Genomic DNA, 14292 nt, shown 5'->3' with positions numbered 1-14292 from the left:
ATAAGCCCTGTTATTCAGCATTTAATGATTGGATGGATAAGACCCATTCTGGATCACTTAGTATCTTTGTTGGCAGTGCTAATTTACAATATAAGTTCTATCCTTTTGTGAATATTTACCGCAGTGTTAATCAAAGGCATTGGGAACCGTCCATTAATTGTCCAATGTAGGTCATGTTCTTAATGCGCACAAGACGCTTTCACCACAGAATTAGCCAAATTACATGATCTTCTGCGGAAATACATTCCCCCCTGCATGGACTCTACCTCTCAGTGATTTCATTTCAGAATGAATTCTCCCCTGAGACTTTACTCTGAAATAGAATCTCCTCCCAGTGCCTGTGAAATTAATTCATTCTCCTGTATCCTTGTTAGCCAGCCTGGTTTTGTTGTTATGCATATACATATATGCATTCTTTTAAATGTCTGGGACAGGATTCGAACCTGCACATCAGGTCATGTTATTACAACAGGCTGGAGCTTAGTCCAGTGAGCTATTTGAGGAACAGGTCTAATTCTGTGAGAAACATGATTTATATTATGAAGCTAGGTCTTAATTGATGTATGACCTTGATTTATGGATTATGATGGAAGGAAAGAAAGAGAAAAAGAGGAAAAACGAATATTGTATCAATGTAATATGTTGATAAATGTGTTTTATATCTTTTGTGGAAAGGTTTAATAAAACTATAGAGGCAATAACAACAAATTATATTAACATCATACTCCTGTAATTAACAGAAGTCCAGAGCTGAATGTTATGTTATTGGACATTGGTATAGTGCCTTTTACCATTGGTATGATTCCAATGTTCTTCTCCCAACATTCATTTTTATTTATTTGTGTCATTTATTATTAAAAATCTAGTTTTGGAAAGGGCTTTACAGAGTAATTGATGCCTGTTTGATTCTTTTAATTTGAATCTTTTTTATATAGCATCAGAACACTGACCCAACTTCAAACACATTTTGAAAATACATATGGACTGATATACTTGCACATATTTCCAGTGCGCTGAAATCATAGTGCCCATGGCCAAATTTCACAGCAATTTGAATTGGTCATATCCACTACGATTCCAACAGTATTTTCACAGAACAGTAAAATAAGGCAAAGGCAAAAGGCCCAGTCATCTTTGCTTTTACAATTTTGCACATGCCACAGACTAGTCTAAAAGATCGGTTGTTGTGTCATTGGCAACTCTCCCCAGGCACAGTACTGCTGGGAAACAACAGTATGTCTGCATTTTGTTGATTGAGAGTGCCATAAAGGCATTGCTATACTCAGTGGTGGCTGGTGAATTAATTTATTGGAGGGCGTCGATACTTCCTACAACATGCAAGGGTGACTGAGCTTTGGGAGGGACCCTGAACCAATCAAAGGGAGTGGCGTGCAGGTTCTTCCCCCGAGAAATATCTTTTTCAATAATTGGTGAAAATTGTGCAAATTACAGCACACTTTAAGTGGAAAATCATTTGAAAAGGCACACAGTTCGTTATTGGTTATGTGGGCTAATTCATGAAAAAACCTATTAGATGCGAGTCACCAGCAGTGCAAGCTCTGGAATAGACCCTGAACGAATCAAGGGGAGGGTCGTGGGGGTATTTCATACAACAACATATTCATGCTTGCTTTGAGCATAACATCTGTAACAATACTATAAGAAGCCATGTCCATGCTGGTTCTGGTAATATAGGACAGTATTCCCACGTAACAACATACTCCTTTTGGCTTTGCCATTAAAAATGCCATGCCACAATATGAAAACATGTCAAAACTGGCTGCACCAACATGCCAGTCTAGCCATGTAACAACACATCATGCTTGCTTTATCATAATGTCCAGTAGAAATGTCATGTCACAGTAATAAATAGCCGGACCGGCTGCACCAAAATGCTAATCTAGCCATGTAATAAATAAAACATCATGCTTGCCATAACACAGATGCTCAGTAAAACAAACATTGGCAAACCCAATAGTTTTGACATTTGTAGTTGTTTATATCATTTAACATTTAGTATGGAGGGAAGGAATGAGAAATGACAGACCAGAGCGGTTGGTAGCATGGAAGGGAATGCAGGGCAATGCTGGGCAGGGTGTGAGGTGGACGCACTGTGTGGGGCGGAATAACAAATACATGGCTTCACAAGGAAAAATAAAAAACATCCATAAGCTGAAAGGCAAGCCAGCAACAATACACACAGGCATTGTACAACATTTCAATGAAGGGGTGACAGTGCAAATGGGGGGAATGAGTGACAAGGTAAATGGGGGCAGAGCAACAGCACAAGGGGGCTGATCAACATCCATTGCAATGGTGGGTGTAATGCCAGCACGAAGGTGGGCAGAGCGACAGTGCTAAAGGGGGAAGAAGTGACAATGCAAGGGGAAAGGAGCGACAGCACCAGGTGGGAGGAGCAACAGCACAAGTTGGGAGGAGTGCCAGCACATGCAAGTGGGGAAGAGTGAAAGCACAAGGGAGGTAGGAGGGGCAGTGTAATTGGGAGAGGATGGAGAATGCAAAGGGGAAGGAAAAACAGCGCAAGGGGAAGGACAGCGCAAGGGGGAGAGAAGGGAAAGTGCAGAGGGAAAGGAGTGACAGTACGGGGGGAAAGAGCAACAGCGCAATGGTTGGGAGGAGGGACAGTGCAAGGTTGGAGGAGGGAGAGTGCAAGTGAGGGAGGAGGAACAGTATTTGTATTTGTATTGCATTTATTTATATAGCGCGACTGGCCCAGAGGCATCTGGGCGCACATCTTAGGTTACGGTGACATAGTACGCAGGAAAAACAGGAAACAGAAACAACATAAACGTACAAAAAACTTACAGGATATTTACAAAGATAATCGTACAAAAATTACATGGTAATTAGCCAGGGTAGCAAAGCCTACCAATGCATGCAACAAAGAGCAGTGTAGGTTATAATGTCGCTGAGGCGGTGGATGCTTCGAGTGTCCTGTGCTATGAGCCACAGTTTCGCTTTACTCTTGAACGAGTGGAAGGAAGCTTCGGATCTGAGTGGATTTGGAAGTGAATTCCACACTTTAGTGGCAAGAACCGGGAAACTGGCCCCAACAGCTTTCTGAAGCTTGAATCTAGGAACAGATAGACAGTGGGCTTGTGCTGCTCTGTGAGGGCGGCCAGAGGTGTGGGGTGTGAAACGGTTCACCAAGTACTTAGGAGCCTAGTTAGCCAGACATCTGTGCATGAGTGTGAGAGTTTGAGGGAGTTTCTTTGGGAGACTCAGAGCCAGTGAAGGCATATGTGTGATGTCTGATATGTGCTGGTTCCTTGTGTTAAGGATTCCAATCGGGCGTCACACACTGGACCAGGACACTTGGTCTTAGCCTGGGATGTGGTGCTCAAAAGGAATGCCTTTTCTTTAATTTCAATGAATTCAAATTGAGACGGTACCCGACCCGTCTCACACCCCATTTTACAAATACCCGGGTCACAATAAACCAGGAACCAGGCCGGTTGGTGAAAATACAATATTTATTTATTTTTAAAATTCACAAAAATCACACAAATGTTTATATTGGGCAGCAATCACCAATGGGGTATTAATTACAATAGAAATGGAAGCAATGCACTTGGTAAATCTTCTAGTAAAACATATCCAAAGCACAAATGAATAGGAGCGCTTTTTGAATTAGGATAGATAGCACCCAAGTTAAGGTTTCCCCCTGCAATGTTCCCTCAACCCACAAATAATCGAATTCTGATTGGATAGAAAGAAGCAGCAGGTAGTCAGCAGGTAGTCAGGGATAAGAGGCAAAAACCCTTTGCAAATGCCCAAATTGACACACAGATTCTGACAAATAATTAATTATATGTGTGTTTAAATAAGGATATACATGTTTTATCACCGTTTTAGAGAATTTATATCACTATCAACCATAAGGTAAGGTATCACAAAAGCATACAGTTCACAGCACAGATTGAAATTGAAAACCCAGTGTTGCCGAATTCAAACATGGAAAAGTTGCATTTTGTCTAGTTTGCAGTTTTAAATGCCAAAACGTTTTTTTTTTTAAATGGGTGAAAAACACTGAATCGGAATGCGATTTGTGGGCAGGGTGATGGATGCACAGCACAGGGACAATATAGGAGTGAAAGGAGGGCTATAGCTGGTGAATTGAGAGCGATTTGGAAGGTAGAATGAGGTTTGTTTTTAGGAAAATAGAGCAGTTAAAAAGAGAAAGTCGGTTTTAAAAATGAAAGGCAAATTTTACTTAAACGAAATTATCTAGACTATATTGTTAAAGAAAGCCACGGTACGTACAAAGATTGATTTGCGACATCAACCTTTTCCCGGTGTGTTTAAATCTATGTGGGAATTACTTTAAACTATTCCAAATATTACTAAGGATTTACAATATGAGGTGGAGGAAAGAATTGCGCTAACACTAGAAAACAAGAACAAGGTGCACAGAAAATAAGGACAGTCTAGTCAAGTTATCAGGGTATGGATAGGGTTGCTTAGAGAGTGGAACAAAGACAATAATCAAGATGGGGTAAACTATGTGTTATGGGATGGGGGATACTCACAGTCCACTCTTAGATTTGGGATTAGGAACAGTCAACCAGGTTCTGGACTCAAGGGCTTGGATCACCAGGTAGCAGCAGACTCTCCTGGCAGAACAACAGCTGGGCCTGTCTGGTTGCTGGATAATCAGGACAGCTGGATGGCAGGGTTGCAGCAGGCATGCAGCTAGTGGGCAAAAAGCTGGTCACATCTCAGGATGCTTTCCAAAAGAATACCACAGCTTTTCCCTTTGGTTATTAGGATTTCTAGTGGGATTTCTGGATTGAGGCCTTGCTAGGATGGTCAGCAATGCTTTGGCCTTGCTGTGGATGGGATCAGCTATTCTGTGGCCTTGCAGTGAAATCTGGAATCTTGCAAGATGAATGTAGAAGATCAGGAACACAGGCACAGGAAATTCAGAAAAGAGTGTGTGTCCAGAGTTCTGTCAGCCACCCTTTTTATAGTGCATGGTGACATCATAGAATGATATGGTAGAGCAGGTTTAGCTAAGCACGCCTCAATACAACTGGATTGGTCAGAGGTGATAATTACCGCCTTCCTCTCAGCTGGTTGGGTTTCAAGGGCATGATGTCAGATTTATGATGTGAGTTTTACAATGTTCAGAACCTCCCACAGTTACTTTAGCTAAAATTCAGCTTTGCCATACATGGCACATTTGTACAGTTGGGCCCTTTTAACCCTTTACATAAGCAGGTTACACGTTTTATGCAGAACATACCAGTCCAACTCTCCAGTTTTCGAGACATTGTTTCGCCCTTCTAATGATTTTTAGTCATTTTTAGTATGAAATATTCAGCCTAAAATTCTATAACTTTATACATGTGTATGGATTATCATTAGGCATATCAGTATTGATTTTCACATTGGCATCATGTATAGTTTCCGTGGAATACCTGATTCTCTGCCATTTCTGTTACCAAGATGGTAGTTAAGGCTACAATGTCTTAAATTAAAACCCACAAAATTACATTAAAACTGTTAAACTTTTACATTCCTGCTAACTTCTGTTGCAAAAATAACCGTCTTAAAAGTTTCTTAATAAAATTGTTTTTTGAAACAAATAGGCATCCTTTGTCCTTCAGTGGGACCATTCTTTTTCTCTTCAGCTACCACCAACTATCAATTCAGCCGAGTGTGGGGAGGCGGTTTCCCAGTTTGATTGGATGTTTAAGGCCGCTTCCATTTCACAGGTTGGTGTCCCAGAACTTGCATTGTAAAATGCCTCAGCCCAGACAAAAGTCTGCCAAGGTAGCAATTATCACTTGTGTTCTAGCATCTACTGTGAGGGGTCTTCTGTTGCTGGCAACCCACAAGCAGAAACCTGTTTGGGGCTGATTTCCCCCACGTAGCCAATGCAATTTAATTCCTTATTTTTATTTATTTTTGTTATAAATCACAATAAAAAATGTTGAATAAGATCTCCCATATATGTTTCACAGCACAAACCCCTTCACATTGCTAGATAAGGGCAGGACCTCATCCAACATACAATTTAAACAGGTATTTTTCTTTATTTGCAAAAGTACATTTAAACATGTGGTGAGTGCTGACATTTTCCTTGGAAATTTCTTGTATGCAGCAATTTGTTTAAACACAGATGCACTTAAATTGACATAGACCCAGAGAGCCAGGGCCTCTTTAACACATTGATCTTTGATATTTTGAAGCCCCAAAAGTAAAGCGTTTCCCGTGTAGCTGAAGTAAAGATTCTTTTGATTTCTTCAGACTTGAACAACAGCCTGTCATTCAGTAATACTGCTTTTGTCTGCTGGAGCACAACTTGAATGTGGATAAGCGTGGCAGGGTCCTATTAATAAAAGTAGTGTGATGTGGAACAGAGTACAAGAGCATTAGTGTGGCATCATTTTTATATGTAAATATTTCCCTTTTTCAAATGGGAACTTTGGGTTTGCAGCAAAGCAGCGCTGCTTTTTCACTCCCCTTCTTTTGTACATGTAAGAACCCACTGGCAGGCTTTTTCAGTGTGCCCTCTTGTTCCATCCTGCCCAATATGTGCTTGGCAAGATGGTGCAGCCATCTTTTTGTAGTTACAAAACGCAGTTTTGCCGTGAGGCAGTGGTGCTCACAGGAGCCAGCGCTGCCATTTTGATGTTTCTGCTGAATTGCAGCCTGGTTATGGAAGGGAGTACAGATGGTTGGGTAAATATACCACACACTTGGAATATTTAATGCAGCCCTAATGGGGTTATTTTGGGTGACCTGTAACTTTCTTAAGCTCCGTTGGCTAGTCCCTAAGTAAAGTGTGTTACAATAGTCGAGTTTAGATATGATGAGGGTTCTGGCAAGGACGGTGCAGTTAGCCGAAGTGAGGAATGGTCGACATGCTGTAATAAGTTTGCAAGTGTAGGCAGATGCTGAGATTACGGCGTTGGTTTGTCTAGTAAGGGATAGGGTAGAATTGAGGTAAATGCACAAGGTTTTAGTATCGTTGGAAACCTTGATAGTATTGCCATCGATGATGAACGATTTGAAATTTGAGTCAAATTTGTCAGTGATGGGAACCCAGGATGAGTGGCTCTATCTTCTCATCATTAAGACAGAACCCGTGTTGTGCCATCTATGCATGGATGACCTGATACACATCATTTAAGGCTTTAGTGTCAACTGAGTGGTCTCTGGTGATAGGGATGAGTATTTGGGTGTCGTCCATGTAGTTAGTGTAGGAGACACCCAAATAGTCAAGAATATCAAAAAGCGGTTTCGTGAGCACGTTGTAGAGTGTAGGTGAGACACGGGATCCTTGAGGGACCCTGCATAGGACTGGTGAGGTTTCAGCGGAGGCAGAGGGGGAGAAGACCCTTATAGATCTGTTAGCCGGGAAGGATCTAATCCAGGTGGTGGCTTTGTCAGAAAAGTGGGCTGCTGATGTGAGAATCTGGCCGAGAATTTGATTGTTCACCAGCTTAAAATCCGCCTATAAATCAAGTAGTAGTAAGAGGGCCAACTTGCTGTTATCTTTAGGTCCTTCATTTGAGTTTTTAAATAGATGAGGGCAGTTTCTGTTCCATGCTTGGGTCGGAAGCTAGATTGTCTGAGACCGAGAAGTTTATTGGTCTCCAGATAGTCCTGGATCTGCAGATAGGCCGTTCGGTCCAGAATTTTAAGTAAAAAGGTTACGGTGTGGATGTGCCTGTAGTTGGTTGGGTTGCTCGGGTCTAATTATGTTTTTTAAGTAGAGGGATGAGCCACGCGCCCTTGAGGTTATCCGGGATGATGCCTGAGTTGAATGAGGAGTTTATAAAGGCAGTAATAAAAGGTGCTAGATCGTGGGTAGCATCCTTAATGATGGGGGCTGGGCATGTGCCACCCTAGCAATTGGAAGGTTTGAATTGACTGATAATGTTTTCAACCCCTATGATAGATAGAGGTGAGAAACTAAAAGGTTTGTGGGTATGGGGAGGAGGGACAATTTTTCCAGTGGAAATGCAGAGCTGGGAGGCAGTAAGTAAGCTACTTTTTTTGTCATTGATTTTAGATTGGAGTGTTGAGATTTAGTCGAGGAGCGCCTTTTGTATATTAGAGCACCATGTACTTTCTTTGCTACAGGTGTCAGGTGGGGATGATGGTGATTCAAGTTCTTTAAGTATCTTAAAGAGCTCCTTAGTGTTAGATTCAACTTGCAGAATACGTTTGTTGTAAGTATCTTTTTTAGCTTGGAAGATCGCGTCTTTGTAATTGAGGGACGCTATGATAAGGCTATCCTTATTTGCATCTGAGGGGTGGTTTTTCCAGCAGGCCCAGCGTTTTAGGGGCAATGGAGTTCATAGCTTTGAGTATGGTTTGATTGAAGGTATCAACAAGGACAGTAGGATCCGTGCTAAATAGAGCGACGTTGTTTAATATAGGTAGGATGAGAGGGAGACATTTTTCCCTTGTTCCCTTGTTATGTCCCTTTTGTTTCTTGTGCTAACGGATGGTGCGATGTTCTGCTGAGAGCAACAATGGTCATTAGCTTTGATGTTGAACGTTATCATATGATGATCTGACCATGCGCATGGTGTGTTTGACACTAGGTTGATGCTGCAGTTAAGGTCGACCAGCCAATCAAGGTTTCTCCCTTTGATGTGGGTGGGTTCTTGAGTGCAATGGGAAAAGCCCAGATCAGTTAGTGTACTAGCTACGTCCAGAGCTTTAAGGTCGTTGGGGTCTTGGAAATCCCCTAGTAGGATAATTTGTAAATTAGGCTTGGTATTAACTGCTAGGAGGGAAGTGATGTCATCTGCCAAGGTGGTGATAGGTCCTGGAGGCCTATAGATGAGGTGCAGGGTGGTAGTTTGGTTGGGTGAAATGGGTAACTTGAAAGATAATAACTCTGCTGATGGAATCTGCTGATTAGGAGTCTAAGATCAAGAGAGCTTCTGTAAATGACGACAACCCCTCCACCTTTAGATTGGTTAATGTACTAGTTGCATCTAATGATGGCATAATTGTTGGGAATGGCGAGAAAGAGCAGTGGTCTCACTGCTGCATGTAACCAGGTCACTGTAATGGCTAGGAAATCTAAGTCTTGGGATTCAATGAAATCTGCAATTTCCAGTGCATGAGCTGGGAGGGACCTGGCATTGACAAGGGCACCCTTAACTAAGTTCTCTTCAGGAGCGGAAGATTTAATTGTGTTGAAATTCGCGGTGGCTAAGGGGGTGGTGTACTTGATACCTGTTGACTTAGGTCTGTGTGTGAGAATGCTTAGAGTAGGGGGTAATTTCATTGTGTTTGTGAGAGAATGCGATTGACGGGCTTGGCAAGTGAATCTGGAGCCTAGTCTGAGGTTCCTGAGATGCACAGCTCAAGGTTTATTAGGGGTGGGTTTAGCTGCAAAGTGTTCCAACCATAAGGCAGGAGAATTCAGGTATGTGTTAGGGGGTAGCGCCGTAGAGGTAGGCATAGTACTGATATTGCAAGGGGGAAGGAGTGATAGTGCAAGGGGTGGAGAGGAGGGACAGAGCAAGGGGGAGTAGGCACAGCACAAGAGGAAGAGGAGGGACAGCACAAGTGGGGAGGAGGCACGGCAAAGGGGGAAAGGAGAAACAGCGAAAGTGGGGTGTGACATCTGTTGGTAGTTGTATTTATAATTACAGCCTTTCGTCATAGTTGTCCTATATTGTAATGTTGATCTTATGTGTGTGAAACTGCCCGCGTGCCCACATTGACATTCACATGCAGTTCCACATCATGAATTCCGAATGGGCCAGGCAAAGCTGGGGAAGCAAAAAACCCATAGTCTTGCATAGTACATTGGACATGCAGGCTGAGGAACAAAAACTGTCAAAGAGAAACCACATTTCCCTTTGATGGTTTATGGGAAGCTCAGGAGCACTCACTTGGCTTCAAAAAGCAGCCAGGGGATTGCTTGGTGTTTACACTAGTCTGGCTCATTGATTCCGCTATAATGAGCAAGGAAGGGTACTGCGGGTTAGCACTCCCTATCCCATTATGGATGAGCCACCACTTGCTATACTGTAGGTCAATGAAGGGAACCAGTAAGCCCCATGCTGCTTGCACATTCAGGTGGGAGAGACATCCATATGCAAAAGCCAGAAAAGAAGGCTAGTGAAAAACTCAAATGTGACATGTGAGGGGAAAAGGATAGCATAAACCATACAATGCTGATGAGGAGGAGCTGCACACTGAGTTTCATTTTCCTCCAGGCTACTGTGATGAATCGAGAGTATTTGGCCCTTCTCCAAAGGGGGGAGTAACCACCTTTGAGGATAGAGACATGGGTTTGGTCCACAATACAATCCCTAGGGAGTCAAGTGGGACCTCAATGGGAGTGATTCCCCTTGAGGGGACAAGGACTCTCATTCCTACAAGAAACACCCTATGCAAGCAACACTGTCTGTCTATATGGGATTGCTTTCAATGTACTTTCCTTTTGTTTGACTTCAGGTAATGCTGTATCAAATATGACACCGGAAGAAAAACGGAACTCCCCTTTGACCATGAACATCTATGTAGCAGGGACGAACTGATCGAGAAGAAAGGCAGAGAGTCATACGCAGGGGAAGCCCTCTGACGTAGCGACATCTTGATGGGGCAGAGCAGTGAGGAGCCGCGGAGCCCACCACAGCCAGCGAAAGAAAGAATACCAGAGAAGGACACCGGAGGGGCTTCATAGAGAACAATGGCGAAACCGCTGTCAGGACAGAGTTCTGGAGACAATCCTATGTGGTGGCGTGACCACAGAAAGGTCATGGTGGGCGTGGGGCCCGATCAGCAAAAGGAAACCAGAAAGAATGGGAAGCCGAAACCTGCCGTCAGCAAACCTACACGGAACAGACAGACCCACCCAGACGCCAAGATCGATTCCACAGGGGAGAGGAGATTGATGAGACCAAGAGTCGAGGATGCCGACTCGTCCTGGTGCCAAGTCCAAAAAATGCACCAACCACAAGTGAAGGTACTGGGATGGAACAGAGAAAGGGGAGGAAGTAGCCAAAGTTGCAACAGTGATTATGGGGCATGGAGAAAGACTGATCAGATATATTAGGAGATACCCAGGAAAGTTGTTGGAAAAATTAAATGTGAAGCCTTGAGATAGCCTGCAGATACATTTTGGACAATACCGAGGAGATTTATAACCAATATTGATTCTAAACCCTTGAGAAGGCCTGAGCATACCTACAATATGATATGATTAGATAGTTTATTTATATAGCGCCTATACACAATGTGTTTCAAAGTGCTTAACATATTGGAAGACACCAAGAAGAGTTGTAACCTGTATTGATCAGTGGACAGTGAGAAAGCACAAAACTAAGGGCTAGGAGACATCAAAGAGAGTCATCCTCTACATAGACTTTGAATCATTAAGAAAGCACAAATATATTAATTAGGAAACAGCAGAAAGCTACCAAGTATAATAAGGGATGAACATTGGAAGCCATTACTAAGATACTTTAAAAACCACTCTGATTTAAGCTCAAGTATCAATCTCAAAAATCAAAGACAGGAACAGGGTAAACCAGCAGAGAGGCCGCAGGACGGGTGATGCCACACAATCATTAGTGGTAAACCAAACTCCAACCGAAAGAGAGTCAAGTATAAAGAGTCTAAAGGACTACTATACAGAAGGAATGTAAAAGAATACATCCAGAAAGACAGAATGAGAAACATTGATAAGTCTTGCACACTCTGGGATAGCCTACCTATGAAAATATAGCACAAACTACAGAGCTCATGAAAAAGACACTGTGAACCAGGATACATTGTTTCTACTAACTTGTTTCCCATTAGTGGCTAAATCAGACGTGTTGCAATTGGAAAACCCCCGAAATAAAGCTCCAAAACAAACGGCTAAAGAGAAGGTGCCAGGAGATATATATTTTGGCAATCTTCAGCTATTAGTTTTAGTCGTAGGGTCAGATAGAAGCAGGCTTTGGACTGAGGACATTTTTAATTGGACTATTGATCACAGACGAGCACCTTAGTCAAAGTTAGGAACATTCCCCTAGCAGTAGGTGGAGTTAGGCATTTTTCTTATTATTTAAAATTTAACAGTTAACAGTGGCAAATGTGAGTCCAACTTCTTCTTCTGACTCGCCACACTACTGATTCAAATGGGAAATAAGTACCACAATGTGGGTAATAATAATTGGCAATTTTAACATCTGTTGACAAGAGCTCTGGAACAGTTTGTCCTGTAAGTTGGCAGTATATAAAAAACTTCTCCTTTCCCAGTGTTCCTCTTCACTCGTATGCAGTGTCTATAGACTGAAACAGCCACATTTTGACATACACAAACAATGTATCTGACGCAGGACCAAACATCTAAAATGAACAGCTTTTTGAATGCCACACGTGTGTTACTTTTGGTATGCACCTTACTCACCTCTTTGGCTGGTCGACAATTAACTCTAAGTCTAAAGGTGAGGAAATATTCTGCAGTTTAAGGGTGCCTCATTGGCAAGTTAATCTGGAAGATGCAAACCTGTCCACAAACACACACACAATTTGGTAATGGGCATCATGCCCCAAATCAGCAAATGTATTGAAAATATTAAAATGATAAAGGCGTTTTGGGTTGAGTGCATCACATACATTGTTTGACAATCTATTTGATATCAAGATCTCCCGGAAATCTTATTTCCAAACTAGAAGAGGTGCTATTCAACCTCTGAGAGAAAATCAAAGTTAAGGGATGTGACTTAAATTCTTGCTGTGGAAAATAAACCTGGGCCTTGATCTAGGGTGATGTTAGTTTTGTCAAATCGTTCATAGCAGCACTTCAGGTGAACACATATAAAAAGAATATCCAGGTTTCCATGGACTCCTAGACTGTGTTCCACCATCCTCTAAATCAACATATCTTTATATATTTGTCATTCCATTACTTTCAATGCACTAAGAAGAATATTACTATGACCTCATCAAGGAGGGATCAGTCTTTTCCAGTTAGAACAATAACAGGCTCTCTGATGCCTCTCTATTTCAGATGATATCCAACATCAAAACCAAGCCCTCATGACATATCTTTTGAAGCTGCGTACAACAAATACTATTGAACATTATGATTTGACAGTGGCAGTCTGGAAGCAATCCTATTCTTCTAAATAATTGTGATTGTATAGCAGTTTCAAAATGTGAGAATAAATACATTGTTAAATTGCAAATCTGTTTCTTTCCTTTTTATCTGCATTCACGTTATTCAAAATTGATTCTCTTTCTTGGCAAAATGGAGGCCTAATTTTCTCAAAATGAACACACATCCCATTATAACCTTACATCAATTTACAGTTTAATTTCTCATCAACTTTCTGAATGTACATGCATACAAATGGAATAGGTTCAAGTCAGTAACACACATTTAATGCTGGTGAAGTGGGCTTCTTAATGGTCATAGAGGCTGAATGATGATCAGGGTCTCATCACTCCCAATCTGAAGTCTGCAAGCTGTCCCAGTGCCCATAAGCATGGCTCCTAGTGCCACCAGATGTTGTTCAGATGTTTAAGTTGTGAGGCAGATGGTTGTTGCATAGACAGAAGAGATTAGGAGCTGTAGCTACTGGGGAAATACCAATTTCAGAGTTCAGGCTTCTGGGGCATATAACAAAGTCTCCTGTCTGGCTCTGATTCCGTCCAAGCTGGTGACTTACAGGGATGGTTGCAGGATGGGGATGACCCCCCTGACCACCCTGACTTAATCCTTGCCACATGGCCGGGGATAATCTCATTGCCTCATTACAAACTTGTCTTAGAGGCTAGGATTCAGCTCACTGCACCAGTCAATTAAGGCATGCAAGCTCTAAGAGCCGTAACCCTCTCAAATCCCTTGTGAGACCATGCAGGGCAATAGTAAAACACCCTATTCACAGTTGAGAGGGACTTACACCCTCTTTCTGAGCAGACCCTAAGCTCCAGAGTACAAAAAGATCCCTTCCCTTTAGGGGAAATCACTTCTACATGTTTGACATTAATAGTTTGTCTTTCGATGCAGTTACAATCTTACAAGTAACATCAGAGACACCACTCTACAGAGCTCGGGAAACACATTGTCAAATGAGATGTTCCATGGATACAATGTTGCAAGTCCACAGCTTCCCAAATGTGGAGAGTTCAATCAAAGAAATAAAGATTCAACAGCATTATTCTATAGCACCACCTCCATCCCCATCCACACTCAAACCCTCTTCGACTCCCTCTCTGACAACCATCTCCAAAATCACTAAAATAGCAGCACTACCCCATCTGTCCACTGCGGCCTTGACCGAGACATCACAATAG

The 14292-nt window shown here is 42.3% G+C and overlaps 1 protein-coding gene across 1 annotated transcript in view; it reads right to left on the bottom strand.

The window, feature by feature from the left end:
• TMPRSS7 (transmembrane serine protease 7) overlaps nt 1–14292 on the bottom strand; it is a 731423-nt gene that overhangs the window by 681730 nt on the left and 35401 nt on the right. The gene's annotated exons all lie outside the window — the stretch shown is intronic.

The sequence above is a fragment of the Ambystoma mexicanum genome, chromosome 7p (genome assembly GCF_040938575.1).
Source record: "Ambystoma mexicanum isolate Mex_15411 chromosome 7p, UKY_AmexF1_1, whole genome shotgun sequence".
NCBI lineage: Eukaryota > Metazoa > Chordata > Amphibia > Caudata > Ambystomatidae > Ambystoma > Ambystoma mexicanum.
Note: the sequence above shows the minus strand (reverse complement) of the source record. Positions and strands in the feature narration are given on the sequence as shown.